Source organism: Acomys minous (assembly GCF_964271855.1).
Source record: "Acomys minous genome assembly, chromosome: 11".
Lineage (NCBI taxonomy): Eukaryota > Metazoa > Chordata > Mammalia > Rodentia > Muridae > Acomys > Acomys minous.
This window is the reverse complement of record NC_140492.1, coordinates 77296561-77319735: the sequence shown is the minus strand read 5'-3', so window position 1 is coordinate 77319735 and position 23175 is coordinate 77296561. Positions and strand designations below refer to the sequence as shown.

Genomic DNA, 23175 nt, shown 5'->3' with positions numbered 1-23175 from the left:
TGGCTGCTTCTTCTCAGGGTTTTTATACTTACTTTAACCTTACCCTCTCTAATTCACACATCTAGCTTTCTGAGGCACTCTTATCACCAACTTGCAGTCGTGGCTGCTCCTAGGTCAGAATTTACTACTAAGGTTTTATCTATCACTCACACATCTGGTCAGACGTCAGCTTTTTGGGCTGTCAGCTATTTTCTACGCTGGGCTTTGAAACAAGCCCTGACATGTAGCTGCTTCCTACACTGGGCTTTGAAACAAGCCCTGACATGTTTATTACAGACAGACAGATTACCCTTGTCTCCCCAGCAAGAAAAACTGAGTCGTCATAGGACACAACATGATCCCCTTTTGTGTGTGGACCTAATGTATCATTTTGAAGCCAAGGAGCTGGGAAACAAGGCTCCTGCTAGCAGCCCATGCTGAGACCTTGTCTGTTCCCAGCAACTCAGCAAAGGCTCCGCAACATGCTGGCTCAACAGCCTGGTCTGGCTGACTCACCAAGACTGTAAACTGATCAGCTGTCTGTGCAATGGTCACTGCTCTCCTTTCATTTCATACATTCTTTAGCAGTTGTTCAGTAAACCCTTGAGCTAATGTTGCTCTTTTCTGTGTGTGTGTTTGTTTTGGTGTCCGGAGCCAGCCCAGGGTCATTCAAGGCTAAAAGAATCTACTGGCTGAGGCAAAATTCTGATGCCCCATTCCGAAGCTAAACTTCCTCGTTTCAGCCTCTGCATAACCTCCTCCTTTCGACCTCTGCGGATGTTGTTTAGCAGGTTAGCTAACTTCCTCCTTTTACCCCCTGCAGATGTTGTTTAGCCGGGTTAGCTCAGGACTTTCCAAGAGATAGTTAGCTAAGATAGGAATTGTTTCAAGATGAACCACAGGATGTTCCCCTGCTGAGATCACCTGGAGGCATTCTCAGACCCCTCCCCTACTGCTTGGCTCCTGCTTCCACCCTATATAAGCTTTTGCTTTCGATTCAATAAACAGACCTTGATAGGAGTTCTACTTGGTCTCGCCTCCTTCTTTCTCGTCCCATCTTTTCAGGTATGGCTCCCCTGGCGACCCCCGTAATTACTGGTCCTGCTGGACGGGACATTTTGGTGCTGAGCAAAACTGTACAAACTGAAGTACAGACTTCAGTTTGCTAAGCATGTGTTCTCCCACTGATAAACATCTCCAGGCTTAACATTCTATTCTCGATACAGGATGAAATGAGAAGCAATAACACAACTTCTTTCTAGTCACTGGACTGTGTTGTCTTTGATTCTTTGTATTTTGTCTTCTTGCTCCTGACTGAAGCAGGGGAGGAAGTGGTAGCATCTCTGCAAAGGTCGTATGGTGTCCTTGAGCAAGCAGCCCTTTTAAGAAGGGCTCTTTATTCCACCACGTGATATGAGTGGCCTTTGGTTTTGGTGTTGCAGTTTGAATGCAGGGCTGTGTGCGTGCAGGTATATGCTCTACCACTCAGTTTCACTCCCAGCTTAGAGGTGACCTTAAAACTCCCTGCCTGTTTCTCCCTCCCTCCCTTGCACCTTCCCTCCCTCAATTCCTTCTCCCTCCCTCCCTCATTGTCCTTCTCCCTCTCTCCCCCCTCCTTCTGCCCTTCTCTTCCTCCCTCCCTCCCTTAATCACTGAGCTGTATCTAAGGAGGCATTCTTGCCCACTGTTTCTGGTATCAGTTGCCTGTAATGTGTGGTTCCCCTCTCCACACCCGAAATTCTCTCCTCATCCTGTCCTTCTCGTCCTTCATTTTGGGAGACATAGAGTCTTTCTATGTAAATCAGGCTGTGAGGTGTGCATGTCCCATGACGTGTATATCAGAAAACAGCTTAATGGACTCCTTCCATCTTTATATGGATTTGGGGGATTGAACTAAAGATTGCCAGGTTTCATGATAAACACATTTACCCACTGAGCTAAACCACAAGTCCCAGACTGCTAATATTCTTAACCAGGATGTATGTGGTACTCTCAGGAACTGTGTTTGTTCCAGACCTTCAAATGTTCGCAGCCCATCTCCGTACTCACACAGGGCACTCCACTCATCAGGCAGGCATGTGTTCCACACCATACAGCCGACTTCCATACTCGGAGTCTCTCTAGGTAGAATCCACCTTCAGGAGACTCTCTGTCACATGTCTCACTAACCACCAAAAGGCTCACACAACTTCTGACACAAAGGCGCTATCACATCCTACACTGAGAACAGAAGTCCTATCAGAATTCCCTCTGAGCATGCTCTGTCCTCACACTGCTCAGCCTTAGCTGCATGCCTTACAAGACAGGGCCATGCAATCTCTGCTCTCTTTCATCTATTTATCTGTCAAGTTCCTCTTGGATGCCACGTATGTTGCCTGGGAAAGTAACATAACTGTCCCTTAAAAATGTAATTCCCAAGTCACCTCCCTTCTGAGAAATGTGAAGTAGACTTGACAACAGAAAATGGTGACTAGAGGCTGAGCAAGAATGATAGAGTAGGGCTGGCACAGGAAAAGAAAAGATCACTTAGGAGGAATCAGACTAGGGACCATCCTACCACGGGACCAGCACGGTCCCTATTTCTAACTTGTTCCCTATTTCTAAAATGTAATCTTTTAAGAAGCAACAAATGAACTTAATTTAATTATGTGTGTTTGAGACCAGTGGCTCTTTGTTCAGCATAATTCTCTGGAGATTTATCAGCTGTAGCATGTTTCAATGGTTGGTTCTTTCTTACTGATGAGTAATTATTTATATCTTTACAATTTTTTTGAGATTACAATCACATCATTTCTCTGTTCTCTTTCATCACTCTAAACCCTGCCGTACATTGCCACCCCCACTACAGCCCTGCCCTCTATTGGAGTAACAGTTTCCTTAGAGGTCTGGCAGGGAAGTTCCTGAAGCAGGGAAGTAAACAACTTAAAATAGTTTCAGGATGTCCATGAAACTGACCAGATTTGCAGCCCAGTCAGAGTAAACAGGAAAACCTTGCCCTGGCCTGCAGGGTCTTCAAAAGGAACCTGGGAGGGGGTGCCGAAGTGAAAGGTCAGGAGACGGGAAGAAATGAGGGCAAGTCTGAACATCGATCAAGCCCCGTTAATTGAAAATTCTTACAGGGTTTATATAGGCAATATCTAGGGCAAGGGCAGGGTTGCTGTGGGAACCTAACAGCAGATATCCAGCCATTTTCCTTGGCAGGAAGACTCCAAGATTAGGGATTGAGCTCTGAGGGAACACAGCTACGGAAGCAAGATAAGCAAGCAGCCTCCCAGGATCTGGAGGAGCCTGCTACGTGTCAGGCAGCAGTTCCCAGGGTCCGGGTGGAGTGGATTGGGCTGACCTCAGCCTGCTACGTGCCAGGCAGAGGTACAGAAAATGGAATCTACAGACAAGGTGGAATTGCCCAATGTTTTAAGCCAAGAGCCACTAAGGGCAGCGCCCCACAAAACCTGAGAGTCCCTCTTAGACCTGAGGAACAACTGCAAAGAAGGCTCTAAGACTAGCCTAGCTGCAAAGACTCTAAGACCAGATCAATAGCCTCAAAGAAAGCAGAGATAACTGCCCAGAAAAGATTTAGCCCAACCGAGTCGTTTTGGAGAGGACCCTCTCCAACCTGTTGAGCTGCCTGCAGGCTGTGCAGTGTGCTCCAGTTTCCAGCATTGTGAGCTGTCACCCATATTGGGCTGGGCTTTGGCGCTGGACTGTCTGTGGGTCATTTCTGGGCCTCTACACCCTTCCCTGGGGCTGCATGTGGGTGAGAGGCTCTGATCTGCAACTGATTGTGAGCTTGCTCTCTAGAATAGGACACTCATATCCTTCCTCAGACAGTCTGGGATACTTTTCAGTCTCTAGTAGAAGTGATTGTTTTCCAAAAACCCCCACTCTTGCTCTTGCCCGTTAGTGTCCATCTGCACACGTCAGGACAGAGGAAGATGTTAAGGGTCCTGCCCTGCCAGTTAGTGTCCATCTGTTCATGTGAGGAGGACAGAGGAAGATGTTAAGGGTCGTGCCCTATCACTCTCGGCCTTGACTTCCTAGTCTCTCAACCCACACCTTGATACTGTTTGGCTGTCTACTAGCCAGGAATCGTCATCAGTTTTTGTTTCTCTGCCTCACCCTAGTGCTAGGGTTACATGTACAAAAGGCCACATTGCTGGAGTCTCATAGTGCTGGGGTGACTGTCACACAGAGCCACACTGCTGGAATCCCATAGTTGTGGCGCCCGAGCCACCGTAGTACCGAGTAGAGGGTGAGGGACTGTGGATTCAACTCATGCACACACACAATAACACAGCGGGTCCTTCGTGCTAAGAGAGCAGCAGCCACAGCAGCAGCCGCGGCAGCAGTTTATTAATAATCATCCTCCCAGAGTTCCAAACAGCCTTCTTATAGGCAGCAAAACAGGAATCCTCCTCCCAGGTGAAATCCCTCAAGAGGTAATCGCACACAGGAGGAAAAGTCTCGAGGAAGAGAGGGGCGCATTCTCAGAGCAGTAAACAAGACTAGCTAACCAAGATAAACACAGACATGGAAGCTGCTAGAAACAGGACATGAAACAGCAAGACAGGCAAGCAGCCCAGTCAGGCCTGGTTCCTACACATAGTGCTGGGGTGACTGGCACACAGAGCCACACTGCTTAAGTCTCATAGTGCTGGGGTGACCAGCACACAGGGCCACACTGCTGCAATCTCATAGTGCTGAGGTGACCGGCACACAGGGCCACACTGCTGGAGTCTCATAGTGCTGGGGTGACCGACACATAGGGCCACACTGCTGAAGTCTCATAGTGCTGGGGTAACCGGCACACAGGGCCACACTGCTGCAATCTCATGGTGCTGGGGTAACTGGCACACAGGACCACACTGCTGCAATCTCATAGTGCTGGGGTGACCGTCACACAGGGCCACACTGCTGGAATCCCATAGTGCTGGGGTGACTGGCACATAAGGCCACACTGCCGGAATCTCATAATGCTTGGGTAACCATAACACAGGGACACACTGCTGGAATCTGAACTCGGGTCCTCATGTCTGTGCAACAAGCGCTCTAACCACTGAGCCATAATTATCTGAGTCATGGATGTAGAATGGAGGGATGATTACATCTAATGCATTGTTGGTTTTCTGCATACTTTTTGTCTATGTATTTTTTGTGATGTTGAGCATCACTTCTAGGGCCTTACGCATGTTAGACAAACATTGTCTCCTGTGTTCCATACTTGTATTTTTCTACTACAACACATCCTCTAGCTCAGAGAAGGCAGGGGATTAAGTATCTCTTTTCTGTTAAATTCAGCTCTCCCAGGAACACGCTTGACAGCTCCCTACTCCCACAGGGATGGTGTACAGGTAAAGGAAAGAGCACTATGCTGTAGAAACATCCACTTAACTGGTGGAGACGGTGAACTGCCAATGCAGCTCAGAGGGCAGTGAAGAAAGGGGCCAGGCTGAGAGCCAAGCACAAGTCGGCTGTCAGGAGAGGGTGTGGAGGAGGGTGAGCTCTGATGGTGATGGCCAGTCACTAATGAGATCCTACACAGTCAGGGTGGACTGGCATTTATTTGTAGGGTGTAATTAGTGGACTTCTAGAAGCAAAAATGGAACACAGAGAGCAACATCTACTACATCTACTACTCTTGCAGCATTAGAGAAGTCGCAGCTGCTTTCCTCTCCTTTCTCCTGCATCCTCCTTTGTCCTCCGTCTTTCCTTGGACTCATTTACTGACCATCTAGATCTTGGGCTAGAAATGCAAATAAACAAGAGAAAGCACTCAGAGTCCAGATCAGCCTTACAGCACCCAGATTTTGTACACAGTGGGCACAGTAGTGGGGCAGATGAACTTGTGAGCAAACGCACCTTACCAGTGTGGTGGTTAATCTTTTTAGAATCACCCAGGAAACATGCACCTCTCTGGACACGTCTCTGAGTATCCCTCCTGAGAGGTTTAACTGAGGAGGGATGACCCACCCTGCACGTGTCTGGTCCCTCCCTATGATCTGTATTGCTAGACTGAACAGTTCTACAAGTTGTTTGTTCTCTGCTTCCTGACTGTGGATGCAATGAGACCAGCTGTCTTAGAGTCCTGCTGCCATGACTCCCGCCTAATCAAGACGGACTGTTGTGTAACAGTTTCCTTTGAGATTGAAACATCCCATCCCTAGGGAAGCAGGGAGGTGAAGGACTCAATATGGCTTAAGGAAGTCCCAGAAACTGACCAGATTCTCTGGGCCCCTGGCTGCCTAGAAGGCCCTAGGTCACTCTCAGACAAATCAAGCTGCAAAGTACACTGAGGCCACACCAGCTGCCTGGTAGAAGTCAAGCTGCCTGGAACATGGTTAGACCAACTGAGTCGTTTGGAAATGACACTCTTTAACCCATTGAGCTGAGCTGCCTGCAGGTTATGTGATATGCTCCAAGTTCCTAGCTCTTGTGGCCATGACCTCATGGGCTTTGCTGATAGACCTTTTACATGTCATTTCTACTGCTGTAAGAAATGACTCCAATAAAATTGACTGGCTCACCAAGTTTGACTTTGATGGTACCCATATTTTGATTTGTTGGTGGGCTCCCTATCTGGGGTAAGTAGACACATATCCTTCAAAATGTTTGTCACACAACTTGGATAATGCCCCTTCTTAAACCTTGAGGCAAAATAAACCCTCCTTGGACTGGAGATTCAGTTCATTAGTTAAAATACTCGCTGCTCCTGCAGAGGACCCAAGTCCAGTTCCTAGCACACACATCAGACAGATTAAACTTGCAACTCTAGCTCCAAGGGCTCTAGGCTTTAGGCTCTAGATAAGCTCATGCCCACACTTTAAGAAGAACATCTCGGGCTGGAGAGATGGCTCAGAGGTTAAGAGCACCATCTGCTCTTCCAAAGGTCCTGAGTTCAATTCCAGGAAACCACATGGTGGCTTACAACCACCTATAAAGAGATGTGGTGCCTTCTTGTAGTGGACAGGCACACATGTGGGCAGAATAAGAAAACCATCTATCTATAAGTTGGTTTTGTTAGGTATTTGTCTCAGGAATGAGAAATGTTATTGATACACACAGATAGTAGACATAGCAGTTGAGGAAGGTTGTGTTGAGTGTGGGTGTGTGTCATGACCCCTCCAGTGCAGTCTGTGTGACAAAATGTTATCACAGAACCGAGGCAATGGCCCCTACTCAATTGGGAGAGCCTCCTGGAAGGTGGGTCTGATGTTCTAACCAGGAGTGGTGATTGCAGCCCCCTCCTTCTTTCCTCACTCATCTGTTTTGGGAATATTTCACTTTTGTTTTCACTTGTCTTATCAAAGAACTTTTCAGACGTAACTGTTGCTAGTCAACCCTTTACTCAAAACTGCAGCCAAGGGTCATTCAGTCAAGCTGACCACTAAGTTCCATTCCATTTGTTAATGTAAACATGGCTAAGAATTAGTCACCAATGAATAGTTTATATTATGACTTACAAAGTGTTTTGAGTAAAACCCCAGATAGTGGCGGATGAGCTAAGAAAACTGTCTTGACTCACACATGGTTGGCATAATGAGAGAACACTGACCTTTGATAAAGAGAACACAGGATTTGATGCCAATCTGATGACTTATGAATGATTGTTCAAGATTGATGACAACATAATTACACAGCATCCTGTATTTTGATTTGTATGGAAAAATAATGTAACCATGTGTAAACCACTCCAAAATGTGTATATAAAGCTGGTTTGATGGTCTCCAAAATACACTCAGAATCAAATAGCACCTTTACATTTGTGTTCTGTTGTGTCACTCACCTATCTTTGTTCACCAACACTTCGAGCACTCCTGACCCAGGGACCAATACCCAACTGAGACGGTCCGCAGCAGGTGTGGGTGATAAGGAGTTCCCTGAGTAAAGCTGGAGAAAGGTGATCTAGGGAGTAGGAGGAGGCCAGAAAGCGCTAAACGTTTGCTTGTTGAAGGAACCCCAAGCAGGCTCAGCATGATCGTTGCCCTCTGAGGGGAGGAATGGAATGAGATTTATGGGTAAGGGTTAGAATGCCAGGGGTCCACAAATTAATAGAGGTGGAGTTTCCTTCTAAGGCAGGAGTTCTCCTTGGGTGGGTGTGAGGCAGATCAACGTTGCTGCTAACTATTCTACAGTGGATAGGGCAGACTAGGGTTGACTGATGAACTTGTAAGATGTAGCACAGAATGGAATGGTGGATCTCATTGCCCAAGGAGGAGTAGGAGAAAGATGACAATACAATTACTAAAATATATGCCTCTAATCCAACCCAGCACTGAGGAGGCTGAGGCAGGAGGATGGCCTGTTTGAGGCCAGCTTGGTTATATTACAAGACCCAGTCTCCTGAAACAAATCCAACCAAATAGACAAACATCAGCTATCTAAAATCATTTCCTTTTTTCCACATTGTAATTATTTGTCATGGTTTTTGTTTGCTACCCAGTATTGTTCTAAATAGAGAAAAGTTAGGAATTTCAAATTATCAGCAGATGGCGCCCCCTTTATCTTCATACTGTGTAGTGGTGGTTTTAAACTACAAATATAAGGAGCTCATGCAGGTGGGTTCAGCCCAATCACACTCCTTTAAAAGCAGAACATTCTCTATGGCTAGTGCCATATGCAGAGAGGCCAGAGAGATTCAAAGCATAAGAAGGATTTGAAGTGCCTTTGCTGACTTTGAAGATGCTGAGCTAGAAAGATGAGCTTGAGAGAAGCCTCTCCACACTGAGTATGTACTCTGATCAACAGCCAGCAAGGACATGAGGCCCCTGCCTATAGCTGCATGAAAAAGATTGCTACCAACAACCGGAAACAACTTAAGAGTGGCATCTTCTCCAGCCCTGCTGAGCTGACTCTGCATTCCAGATCATAAGTAGAGAACCCAGTCATCTCTAAAGACTGCTGACCCACACAGGCATGAGATGATAGAGGGGGGCTGATCCACAGAAGCATGAGATGATAGAGGGGGGCTGACCCACAGAGGCATGAGACGATAGAGGGGGGCTGACCCACAGACGCATGAGATGATAGAGGGGGGCTGACCCACAGAACCATGAGATGATAGAGTGGGGCTGACCCACAGAGCCATGAGACGATAGAAGGGGGCTGACCCACAGAGGCATGAGACGATAGAGGGGGCCTGACCCACAGAGGCATGAGATGATAGAGGGGGGCTGACCACAGAGGCATGAGACGATAGAGGGGGGCTGACCCACAGAGGCATGAGACGATAGAGGGGAGCTGACCCACAGACGCATGAGATGACAGAGGAGGGCTGACGCACAGAGGCATGAGACGATAGAGGAGGGCTGACCCACAGAGGCATGAGACGATGGAGCGGGGCTGACCCACAGACGCATGAGACTATAGAGGGGGGCTGACCCACAGAGGCATGAGACGATAGAGGGGGGCTGACCCACAGAGCCATGAGATGATAGAGTGGGGCTGACCCACAGAGCCATGAGATGATAGAGCGGGGCTGACCCACAGAGACATGAGACGATAGAGGGGGGCTGACCCACAGAGGCATGAGATGATAGAGGGGGGCTGACCCACAGAGACATGAGACGATAGAGGGGGGCTGACGCACAGAGCCATGAGACGATGGAGCGGGGCTGACCCACAGATGCATGAGACTATAGAGGGGGGCTGACCCACAGAGGCATGAGACGATAGAGGAGGGCTGACCCACAGAGGCATGAGATGATAGAGGGGGGCTGGCCCACAGACACATGAGATGATAGAGCGGGGCTGACCCACAGAGGCATGAGATGATAGAGGGGGGCTGACCCACAGAGGCATGAGACGATAGAGGGGGGCTGACCCACAGACACATGAGATGATAGAGCGGGGCTGACCCACAGAGGCATGAGACGATAGAGGGGGGCTGACGCATGAGACGATAGAGGGGGGCTGACCCACAGAGGCATGAGACGATAGAGGGGGGCTGACGCATGAGACGATAGAGGGGGGCTGACCCACAGAGGCATGAGATGATAGAGTGGGGCTGACGCATGAGACGATAGAGGGGGGCTGACCCACAGAGTCATAAGATGATAGAGTGGAGCTATTTAAAACCCGTCCATTTGTAGTAATTCATTAGCTAGAATTAACAATCTGATATAGCCCACTAAGGTATCAGCTAGTAATTCCTTAAGCAGTTTTAAATTAGGAACTGGGAGGTAGAGGAACCGAAGCATGCAAATATATGAGTGATATGAGTGTACGTGAGGGAGCTGGTGGGAGAGGAAGGTGACTTGGCTGGGGATATGCTTAGCACCCTTTTCTGGTGTCTCAGGAGAGGTCGGATGCCTCCTGTACATACAAAGAAACAACAAGGGATTTTTAAAAATAGTTGTTATAATTGTTAGGTTTCAAAAGATCTTTACCTTTTACTTTTTGGTTTATGTTTCAAGTTCTGGTAACTCTCCACACTCAATTTCAAACAGGTGTGAAAAATCATAAGCTGCAAAGACTTGCTTTGTTAACAGGTACACATAACCCTCATATACAAAGGAGATGCAGAAAAATGTCAAGGAAAAAATTGTCCTGAGTCACCCAGTGATCCTCTAAGTGACAAAATACTACACTAGAAGCTGAGCAAATTTACTCTGAAATGTGTATTTCAATTTATGCTTTTTACAGTCACATGACTGAAAAAAGGACACATATAGTAGAGCAACTGCGGTATTGTGCTGTGCCTGCTCTACCCTAGAGTCCAGGCCAGTCACAAGTGTTGCAAACCAGGTGCTCTAGCTAGCTTTCCTATACTAAACACAAAAAAGCAACTTGAGGAGGAACAGGTTTACATGGCTTACATGTCTCCTTCATTCAGCCTCATGAAGGGAAGTCAGGCAGGAACTCCAACAGAGCAGGAACCTGGAGGCAGGCACTGGAGCAGAGACCACAGAGGAGTGCTGCTTACTGGCTGGCTCTTCGTGGCTTGCTCAGCTTGCTTCCTTACACAACTCAGGATGACCTGCCCAGAGTAGCACCTTCCACAGTGGGATGAGCCCTCCTACATCAGTTAGCAACTAAGGAAAGCCTCACAGATGTGCTCACAGGCCAGTCTGACTGAAGCACTGCCTTGGGTGAGGTTCCCTCTTCCCAGAGGACTCTAGGTTTGTGTCAAGTTGACAGCTGAAGCTACCTATGACACCAGCCCTGATCCCTGTCTTTGTCTAAGTCTGTTAAAAAGGAAATGTGTGTGGCTTTTTGTTCTGATTGCCCACCCAGTGGTGTGTACAGACATCATTAGGCTACGGAGATGGAATGGAAGACAAACAGCAGAGCACAGAGGGTATGTGTGGTGGTGAACATGCAGTAGTTCCCCCATCATCCTTGAGGAATGTTCTAATAGGGTTGTCTAAGTCTGCAGATAGTAGCAACTCTCACTGATGACACACTTGACTTCATAATCTAAGCATAGTAAAAATGTAATAATAATTAACAAAAAGTAGAATTATTTTAACACTATACTATAATAAAGTTAAGTGAACTTAAGGTGTCTATCAAGATATCTTTGTGTGTCTGTGTTGTATTGTATTTGTACTTATAGTTCATGGTTATGGGAGGTGCAGGCATCTGTGTTTTTGCACATGTGGAGGGCATAAGCCTACACTGGGTGTCTTTCTTAATTGCTTTCTACTTAATTTCTTGAACCAGCGTCTCTCATTGAACCTGGAGCTTCTCCATTCAGCTGGACTAGCTGGCCAGCAAAGCCTCCCATCTCTGCCTCCCCAGCAGGAGGGGGACAGATGCACACTGCCATGCACTGTTTCCATGTGGGCGCTGGCAATCCAAGCTCAGCCCTCCATGCCTGGGTAGCTTTGCCAAGTTAGTCACGCCCAGTTCTAGAAACATTTCCATGGACTGTATTCCCCTCTCTTCTTGTGAGGATGTGAGGATTGCTACAGGGCAAGAGGAAGCAAGCTGAATGACACAGGCATTGTGATGTGCAGTTAGGTGCTAATCGGCTTTCTGACTCTGTACAAGAAGGAGGTTCACTGGGCCACAACTGTGCAGTTGATCTCAGGTAACTGGAACTGTAGAAGCAGAACTGGGAGAGAGGGGGACGGTGGTGCTCCATATCACACTTCAGTGGGGACATGTAGACCACACAACACAGACAGTGGTCCCTGTGGCAAATGTATCATGTAGGCTCCTTGTTCACACCAATGGGGGCTCTGACGGAGCCTGCTGATAACAGAGAGGCTCCAGCAGCCAGTGCACAGGGGCTCTATAGGACATAGCTTAACTTCCCTCTTGGCTTTGCTGTGAACCTAAAACCACTCTTTAAAATGACATCTTTGTGAGAAAGGATTCGAACAGAAATTGTGTATCAGGGTCTCAAGGCAGCTTTTGATTTAACACACCATGGTCAGGGCTCCTTTTGTTCCTGAGTTTGCTGAGTGATTTTGCCTCTGTCTCTTGTATGTTTACCCTTTGTTAAGTTCTGCACGTGGCAAGAGGCTTCTTTCTCAGTACTGGACCTAAAAGCTAAATCTAGAACAGATTATTATGATAAGAAAAAAGTTTTCTGGATATTAAAAATGTTTAGGACAGGAAGAACTTACCAGCTCGCTCCTTTGTTCATTTATCTGCTGGCTCAACAACACAACAGTGCACACCCTTTGCAGGCTGGGTACTGGGGAACTGACAGTCTCCATGCCAAAGCCGTGAGTATGAATCTGCAATCCATCTGGTCCTCTTGCCTGGTGTGTAGTCCACATCCAGAACTCTTACCTTTTCTACTTCTCCTCAGGGTCAATGCAGCAGTTTTGGGGCACAGCAGCTACATGGAGGCTCAGATCCACCCTATCTGTTTTCAGAATGAGTCTCACATAGTCAATCTAGTGAGAAAGGCCTGAAGAGCAAATGTCCTGGCTGCTCCATAGGGGCCTCCATAGGGCCAGGTGGGAGGGGACTCTCCAACAAAAGAAACCATTTTTCTTGTGTCTGACAGATACTCATCTTACCATTTCTAATGATGCTCTGTGGTGGTCTGAAAAGGTATGGCCCCAGAGGCTCAGAGATGTCAGTGCTTAGTCACCAGGCCATTAATGGGCACTATTAGGGGGTGTGGCCTCATTAGAGGAAAGGTGTCACTGGGGGTGTGCTTTGAGGTTTCAAATGCTCAAGCCAGGCCTAGTGTATCTCTTCCTGCTGCCTGCTGATCCAGCTTTAGAAGTCTTGGCTCCTTCTCCCGCACCATGCCTGCCTTCACACTGCCATGCTTCTGGCCATGACAACAGTGCACTAGTGTGAACCTGTAAGACAGCCCTAATTCAATGTTTTCCTTTGTAAGAGCTTCTGTGGTCATGGTGTCTCTTCACAGCAAGAGCATATTGACTGTGACATGCTACCAACATATATATATATAATTATATGTGTGTGTGGTATGACTAAACATGAGTAGTCAAATTTTTCAAACTCCATAACTAGGGAAAGAGCTGAGTTTTAATCCCTTCACTAAGGCCAACTTCAGGGGCACAATGTTAAACTTTTACAGCTCCATGAAAACAAGTAGTTGCTCCCCTTTCATGGGAATATGTTCCCCATATCCTGCCACAGAGAAGGTGACGGCCAACCAAGCACTCAACTGGTACAGCTCCTCCCAGCAGGAACACGTTGATACCCAGAATGCCCCACACCCTAGCCCATGTCTGAAATTCACATGGGGTGACATCTTGGGCTTGTGGAAAGAACGCAGAATGTATCTGAATTTAAATCAGGCTAAGTCTCCCAGCTCCTCCAGCCACTGTTCTCCCTGAGGGCAAAACGGGGAGGGGATTCCTAGAAAGAGGAAAGGAGGTCTTTCTTGAGCATTTCATGCTTACTTTGTGTCTTTGTCCAGGGTTGGAGAAACTGAGGCAGGTGACTGTAGATTGAGGATTGGAGACAGGCAGACTTGGGTCTTTTTCTCAAGTTCTGTACCCAAATTCAAAAGCTTTTAAAATTTAAGGCTGCAAAAGGACCCAGTAAGAACAAAGAAGAGGAGAGAGAGACAGGGCTTCCTTCTCTGGCGACGTGGGACTGGTTGTACTACTGTTAAGGAGGAAAATTTAAACCAACCACATTTTTTCCTGTAGCTGGAGCTGTAAAAGCAGCTTCTATCCCCAAACTGCAGGGGGTCATAAAAAGGTCTTGGATCTGAGGTCAGCTCCTGTGGAGAAGCAGGCCACTGCAGAGAGCTTGCTGGCTATGGTAAACTTTGGCCTGCTTGCCTTAGAAGGCTGATGGTAAGGCCCTAGGTCTATTAACTTATCTGTGAATCTACAGAGAATTAAGAAATAAGAGAGAGATAGAATACAGACCACACACACAGACACACACACACACACACACACACACACACACACACACACACTCAAGAGGAAAAGGTGAATGAAGTTAAAAACTTCAACTCTGTATGTACACATAGACAAAAGATCAGACATATAGACCTGCACATATTCATACATATACTCAATGGATGATACAAAAAGAGCTCCTTACATACAATTAGCATACATGTATGTAACACATGTACAAAAATCAGACAGATGGACACATTCACTTATCTATAAACATATTTACATATTTACAACTCATGGATGAAGCAAATTCCAGTGGACTTCAAACCATATATTTTTTTGGTCTGGCACACTAGTTTTATATTTCTGAGAAAAAGCTCTCTACATCAGAAAAGGAACTACCTCATAGACAAAAAGGCAATTAATCACACACAAAAAACCAGATGAATGCAACAGGATAATAGGTTACATGTTTTTCATTAAAATTAAACATTTCTTATCTATGTATCCATTACGTAAATTCATAATGAGTTCAGAATGACAAAGGTGGACAAGCCCTAAAGGTTAACAGGGTCCAAGAAGTTAGAACAAGATACATGTCTTTTCAATTAGGACTGACCTGGCTATGCATTTTCCAGTTATCTCTTAGCTTCTGGTGATATCAGGAAAATAATTTTATTTGTCTTTAATGCCAATATTAGTTAATTGTCTATTTTCTGTGCACACAGAGAGCGAGGACTTTGTCTCTAGCGCTAGAGTGAAAGCATGCCTGAGTGATAAACCTGTCTCAGGCCTGCCTCTATTCTAGTGATGTTTATGTGTCAGTGATGAGTAAAAAACACAAAATTCCTGGCAGATTTAGTTATTCTGCATGAGGGGCTGAAAAAGCCACTCGAATCAACTTAGGAGTCATTGTCAGGAATCATGATGTCATCCTCATTGTGTCTCTGCAAGAATCTTCCTGGCAGAGAAAAGCAGTTGCATCAGAACACAGGCATTATGTATATATGTATGTACACACATATATTTATATTTATATGAATGGTACAGGAAATACAAGCATGGAAAGGCAATCAGCAGAAGAAGCAATCTAGAGATGAACTACCTAGGGTCTTCTCTTACTAGGTCACACCCATCACAGATACTGCAGCAGCGGGCCACCTCCAGTTTGCTCACTTGCTTGCCTCAAGTCCACCCCTGCATGACTGGCTCCTGACAATTTTGGTGACGCTAAAGCATTGGTTTAGAGACACATGGGAGACACATTGGCCCTGAGTCTAATTAATGTTTGAGAAGAACTAAAACTCCCTGTGTTTGGGGCTTCGATCTTAGTGGTGTGAAGTATCAGTTGGGTCTGCATGGGTCACCCAGATGCTGCGGGGCAGAATGTTTGGCGTCTCATTGGCTGCCATAAAAAGCAGTGAGTTCTCATGCGTGTTGGCACTCTTCTCTTTCCTGCCTCTAAGTTTTCACTTGCAATTAAGTGATTTTGTTGAACAGGCACTAGCCTACTAGAGAAAATTATTCCCTCCCCTGTGAGAAGTTTACCTTTTCCAAGTCCACTGTGGCAGAGCTTTCTAGAGGCTGGGCCTCCCAGAGCTGCTGCCCCTAATCCATGTCAGGCACTAGAGATGTCAGATACACATAAAGAGAGCTTAGTCTCCCCACCTCCAGGGGAAAAGCCCAAGAGCACATGGTATGTATGACACTGGCCAGTGGATCTTGGGCTCTGTCACGATTCCTGAACTATAGCATTGAGTGGTTAAGGTAGTTTTCATGGCAGATGTCAGATCAGGAACCTAAAGTTGGTTCTTTCCCTTTTTTTCTGGATATCACTGATTTCTAAAGTCAGAGCTGAGTGATGGAGAGGGTGGGAACTCACCTGTAACACCTATTACTGTTCTGGTGAGCACTTCCCACAACCAGAAAGGATTCTTAATCCTGACAGCACACATGCAGATTTCCATAGCAACTGCCTTCCCTGGATGTCCTTGCTGTTCTCTTATGGGCTTGAGTGTGGGCTGGTGGCTACCCTGCTGTCAACTCTCGATCCCATCAGAAAGTCCTATATTCCTCATCATGCACCTGATGGCTGCACAGTGTATTTCCTTCGCCTCTTCTTATGGTAATGCTTTTGCTGTGTATCTGAGGTGACACTAAACGCACTATGGAGTCCAAGCTGGTCTTGAACTCACAATTCCCTTACTTCAGCTTTGCAAGCGCTGGGATTTACAGGGCTATCCCTGCATTTCTGGTATATGGTAATGCTTGAACTGGGAGACTGAGACCTCTAGAGAGATCTCTAGTCTATTCCCGGAGTCCCCATTAAGAGACGGAGTCCGTTGTCGATGGAAATGCATAAGAATAGGAATAGGAATTTATTGAGCCATCTCGATGGGGTCTGTCCAGCTCTTTCCAGCTGCAGACCCTGAGAAACAGAGGCACAGGCCTTTTATAGGTTTTAGACAAAGAAATGAGTTTTACACTATGTGATTGGTTGGCATTTGGGCAGAAAAGCTGCAAGCAGGGAGTGACAAGTCTTGACATTTGGTGGTTGGATAATGGGTGGAGGGGCAAGTTAGCCTATGGAAAAGATTGGTTAAAGCAGTCACAAGGGGCGTTTGGGAACTTTTATAGTTGGGGAGGGGTAGTGGACATTTTAAACACAGCTGGTTGTCCTTGAGTCCAGCTGGACCCTGAACACAGACTGAGACCTTGAGTCAAGTTGGACTCTTCAAGGTTTTTCCTGTCCCTGCCACACACACACAGTGATCTGATATCTCTCTTTCCTTGGTTCAAGTTGAACCCTCTAGAAATTTACATGCTTTGGTCTTAATGGGGGTCTTTAAGGGAGGACTGAGTAGGCAGACTTTTACATTTTCCCAGACTTTGGCCTTAATGGGAGTCCTTAAGGGGCCTGGTTCCTTCAGAACCCTGCTGAGTGACAGCAGTGGACCTGAACGTGTGCATCCCAATCTAGTGACTGACCCTCATGCTTGTTAAGCAAGGGAGTTAACATGTTGAGCCAGTGAGGCAAGAAGGGCAGCTTTCTGCAAGGGCTTTGTGTAGCTGCAGGAAAGTGCTCAGGGACCAGTTACTGCCCTTCTGCATCTCCAGCATCAGTGACTTCCTGCTTTGCAGCTTTGTTTCTTTAAACTTCACTGTCTCTTGGAAGTGCTCTACTAAAGGGACAAGATAGTAAATCTAACTTACGGAATTTATACTCCAAGAATAAGTACAAAATCCAGTTCTCAAATGGGGACGTTTTGGAATTGGATTGGAAGCCCTGGAACTCTAAGGGATGAATAATCAGTGTCGACATCCCTCTCTCTACTGGAAAACGACTCAGAAGTTGGCTGTAAGAGACTGAGCTTTCCAAACGGCAGGTTAAATACCTTAATGAACATTACCACTAAGGGCTGTGACTGTAGGTCCCTCTGCAGCTGACCCCAAATTTACCCCTTGGTGTTAAAAGTGCCAATTAAGTAGTAAAAACCAAAACATTGGCCAAATGTAATTAATTTGAGAATAGAGTTTTACAATGCACCTCATGCCATGCCAAGCAAACAAATTAACCTGTCTGAAGATGCACACAGTGATGTGGACAAGGAGAACAGGGTTCTCAGATTGGACCATCTCTGTGCTCTTTCTTAGTATGTGCTTTTCTGGGAACAGGAAACAGGAAACAAATTCTGGATCCAAACAGTTAAGACACAGTTTATGTGATCACCCCCCACCTCATTAAAGATGTCTTTAAAGACTCCTGTTGTTCTAGGCTTGATTGAAAGTGTAATGCATTTTAAAACACAATTTTGATAGGAATAGACTCCAAAGGCAATGCCAACAAGTTATCCAACATAAAGACATTTCTTGTTTGGAAGGTTGCTGGGCATTTCTTAGCCCACCTCTGAAAGAGCATCCTCTCAGTGGTCTCTGGAACTACTACGGACAAGTGCCCTGTCCTAGGCACCTCTTGGGACCAGGTGGGCTTCTTTGCTGTAGCTCTCTGTTCAGTTTATGAGGACTGAACTCAACTGTCTAACCTTATCTGTTTTATCTCCAGACTATGTGGATGGCGTCAGATGGTGCAGTGGGGAAAGATATCTGAACCTGAGGACACAGACTGCATCAGGTCAAGAAGTCATTTCACTTCTGTTATTTCTGCATCTACAGCTTGGGATGGAGAAGAGGGTGAGAGATAAGAATGACAATAAGGCTGACGGACAGACCACCACCTACAGAGGCTCTAGGTCATGTCCTGGCCACTGCTCTAATATTTCAGCTCTTTGATCCAGACGTCTCTTACTTCCTTAAGCAAGTGTTGCAAACATTATTCCAATATGTTGTTTTAAGTTGAAAAACTCTAAACACAAGTAGTCAGGGAATTGTCTTTCTCAATGAGATACTAGTAAATTTACAGATCTAATATCTTACCCTTTGCAACTAGGCTTACAAGATGCTTCATCCCTTATTATGAAGAACTTATAAACTTTCATGGTCATACATTAATAATCACTTTATCAATTCTCTAGTTCTCTATATTATCTCATTAATACTAGCCACTAACTACAGATACTAGTACAACAGACGCCCAAGAAGTTGAACCAATCTGAACCACTTTACCGGCTGTAATTCTAATCCTCTTTGCCCTTCCTTCCCTTCAAATCCTTTATGTAACAGACGAAGCTAACAATCCTGTGCTCACAGTGAAACTACAGGACATCAGTGACATTGAAGCCGTCAATATACTGATTTCGAAGACCTGTGCTTTGTCTCATACATGGTTCCAATAAACGACTGAAAACCAGCTGAACTCTGCCTACTAGCAGTTGACAATCGAGCTGTACTTCCAATAGAACTTCCAATCCACATCCTAATTTCATATGAAGAAATACTTCACTCATGAGCTGTTCTCTCATTAGGACTAAATACAGATGCAATCCCAGGACATCTAAAACAAGCCACAGTAACTTCAAATCACCCAGGTGTATTCTACGGCCAATGTCCAGAAATCTTTGGGTATAATCCCAGTTTTATACCAATTGTTCTTGAAATAGTACCACTAAAATATTTTGACAATTGATCAGTTTCCATACTTTAAACTCACTATGAAGGTTAGAGCATTAACCATTTAAGTTAAAGTTAGAGACTAAACTTTTCCATAGTGAAATGCCACAACTAGGTACATCCACATGATTCACTACTGCTCTATCTGCAATTACACTCTTTATCTTATTTCAACTAAAAAAAGTCTACACAAGTTTTCCCTACTCACCATCCCCTAAAACTCTAAAATCACCAAAACTCCAAAACCCTTGAGAATCAAAATGAATGAAAATCTATTTGCCTCTTTTATTACCCAAACAATAGTAAAACACCAGTAGTCATTATCATTATTATATTCCCCTCCATCTTATTCCCCTCTTCAAAATGCTTAATAATAGCCAACTCCATTCATTCTTACAATGACTAACTAAACTTATTATAAAACAAATAATATTAACCCACTCCCCAAAAGGACAAGTATGATCCCGAGTAATTATTTCCCTTGTTGTATTCATCGGATCAACAGACCTGCTAGTCCTTCTCCTGCACACATTCACACTGACCACCCGCTCCCTATAGACTGTAGACGTCAGCACAGCCACCCCACTATGAGCAGGAGCAGCACTCCTAGGTCCACACCGACCACCCAGCTCCCTGTAGACGGAAGCACAGCCACCTCACTATGAGCAGGAGCAGCAATCCTAGGTCCACACCGACCACCCAGCTCCCTGTAGACGGAAGCACAGCCACCCCACTATGAGGAGGAGCAGCACTCCTAGGTCCACACCGACCACCCAGCTCCCTGTAGACGGAAGCAAGCACAGCCACCCCACTATGAGTAGGAGCAGCAACCCTAGGTTTTTGACACAAAATAAAAAGCTCATTAGCCCACTTTCTTCCTCAAGGAAGGACTATTTCACTCATCACTCAATATCATGCAAACTATCAGCTTATTTACTCAACCTAAAGCCTGAGCAGTTTGTCTTACAGTTAGTATTATTGCCAGACCCCTGCTAATACACGTAATTGGCGTAGCTACCTTATTATTAATAAATATTAGTCCACCAACTGTTACAATCACATTTATTATTCTTGTATTGCTTATCATACTTGGATTTGCCATTGCCCTTATTGAAGCCTACATATCTACCCTCTCAGTTAGCCTTTAACTACATATTACATAATGACCCCCTAAACATATGCACATCGCATAGTTAATCCAAGACCATGAACCCTAACAGGAGCCTTTTCCACCCTGCTATTAAATTCTGGGTTAGTAATGTAATCCCACCATAAACTCTATTATTCTTCTATCATTAGGCCTTCTAACAAATACTATGTACCTATGTTGACAAGATATTATCTGTGAAGGAACAAATCAAGGCTCCATATCCCTGTTGTACAAAAAGGCCTTTGTTATGGAATAATCTTATTTATTGTATCCGAAGTATTTTTCTTTGCAGGCTTCTCGTGAGCCTTCTACCTCTCCAGTCTTGTCCCAACACATGACCTAGGAGTCTGCTAATCACCTACAGGAAGAGCACCCCTAAATCCACTAATCTCTTCTTTTTTTGTTTTGTTTTGTGGATAACAAAGAAAAACTAAAACCTCAAACTCCAGGGGAAAATATTTTAAAATACGTTTTATTAAAAAAAAAATACCGTATAAGTCTCTATTCCTCTCCCTCCCTCCCAACAGCCCTCCTGGTGTTCTTTTTCACGTGTGCCCTGCCCCCCCCCATTCACTGTTCTTGCTACTGTACGCCCATGTCTCATTACCTACCCAGGTTGCCCACCCTGTTCTTTCATTTCCGGTGATGTATGTACCCACTGCCCCACTTCCCCAGCATGCAAGAGCCGCCTCCTCAAAGACTTCGCACTTGTTTGCCCTACCACCCTCTCCCGCTGTGAGCTATTCTAATACAAGTAAACTGCACCCTGCCAATCCCCCAGCTCCCACCGCACCCCGCCTCCCCAAAGGCAGCTTTAGCCAGGAAAAGCTAGTCTTCAAAGTTCTTTCAGCCTTTGCATTTTTCCCTCCCTCCACATTGTTCGTGCACCTCTACAAAAAGAAATCTTTCTTTGGGACCCCATAGCCCCTCACCATCGTAAACCCTGTCTCCGACTCCATCTTTTTCTCCTACTCTTTGAGGCAAGGTCTTTATCCAATCCTCCTGCTTACAATGTACGCCTGATCCAAAACCAACCCCCCCACTTCTGCTGGGCCCAGAACCGCCCCTCCGCGCGCGCAGCCTCCCGCCCTTCAGCGGATAAGGATCTCCCCGACACCTGCCTCCAGCACGTTCTCAGCTGTGGTTTCGCCATACTGCTCCTTGAGGTGCCGCCCGGCCTGTGGCCGAAGCGCACATCACCGTAGGAACATCCGCAGGGCTGCGCTCTGAGTGCAGGTTGAGGAGATTGTGCAGCGTGGACTTCTGAACGAAACACTTGCCGCAGATGCCACAGGAGTGCGCCTTGACGGAGCGATGGACGTTCACATGGCGGTTGAGGTTGCTGCTGCTGTGGTTGAACTGTTTGCCGTAGTGCAGGCACATTTAGACTAAACATTGCGCTCGCATGTGGAAGACCAGCTTCTCCACACCCTGATACACACTTTGGTGCACTTGATGTTCTTTAAGGGGTTTCCACTTGAGAAGCCCCAGGCTGGTGTTCCCAGCCGCACCCTGCCACCAGACTGCCTCCCCGCCCATGCCCGGGCAGCCACAGCCGCCTGCCGCTGCTTCCACAAGTCCCGAAGTGGCCCCCACACTAGCCCTGCCTCCTGGGATCAACAAACAGGCCTTCGCCTTTGCGGCCTCTTACAGGCTGTAGCAGGCCTTCACCACACCTTGCGGCTGGGCTACAGTGTTGGGGGCCACACTGCTCTGGGTTAGCTCCCCCAGGTGGCTGCGCACAGAAGCCCCAATACCCAGACCCCCTACTAGGCCTCCAGGGGGTTTGAGCCAGTATGCCACTTTAGACTCCACCTTGACGATACAGATGTCAGAAACATCCTCATCCTCGGCCTCTGCCTTCAGCTCTAGGTCCTCATCCAGCGGCAACTCCAGCTTCACCGGCCGCAGGAGTGGAGGGGTTAGAGGAGGTGGGGTGGAGATTTTGGTGCTGGCTTTGGGGTCCTGGGGAGGGAGGAGGGACTTGGTGACACTGACACTGCTCACCAGGCTTGCCTCGCTGACCCCATCCTCTTTGAAGCCTATTTTGGGCTCAACAAACTGCCTGAGGGCGTTCCTGCATTTCTCCACCAGTGCTCCATTCGCAGGTAGGAGGCGACAGCAGGTAGTTCACGATGTCCTTGACTGCTCCAAGGCGCCCGCGCAGCAAGTGAGGAGCAGGTCTGCTACAATGCGTGCTGTGCATCAGCGAGTGCTGCCGCTCAGAGCTGGGGTTCAGCAAGAACCGGTCCCAGAGGAAAGGCGATCAGGCCGCCTGGAGGCAGGCAACGGCCAAGAAGGACTGATGCCTCCGCCCCCAATTAACGTTTGTGCAAAATAAAACAAACAAACAAAACCAAATGACCCGATCTGTGCCATGTCTGACCAAACTCCTTGTTTTTAAGCTCACTGAGAAGAGTCGAGGTTTCGCCCCCTACCTGTAATTTTAAATTATTTTACCACTTTCCAAATCCTCCCCCAATCTGGCTTTTTCCCTTAGGTAAGCTTTTGTTTAACCGGCCTCCCAGTGTTCCTTTTAGCCTTGTTAGAGTGGAGGAGGCTTGTTTACAAGCCCAGAGCCACTGGGCTCTGAGAATCTAAGTTGCTAAGAAACACAGCACAGCAGGAGTTTTCCTAGCAGTTAGAGTTTGACTCCCCCTTTGAAAATTTCCTGGACAGGCAAGAGCG

The 23175-nt window shown here is 46.5% G+C and overlaps 1 pseudogene across 1 annotated transcript; it reads right to left on the bottom strand.

The window, feature by feature from the left end:
- Positions 1-21095: 21095 nt before the first annotated feature.
- LOC311608026 (zinc finger and BTB domain-containing protein 12-like) lies at positions 21096-22747 on the bottom strand (annotated as a pseudogene). Its single transcript has one exon. The product of its transcript is annotated as a zinc finger and BTB domain-containing protein 12-like (transcript).
- Positions 22748-23175: the final 428 nt, after the last annotated feature.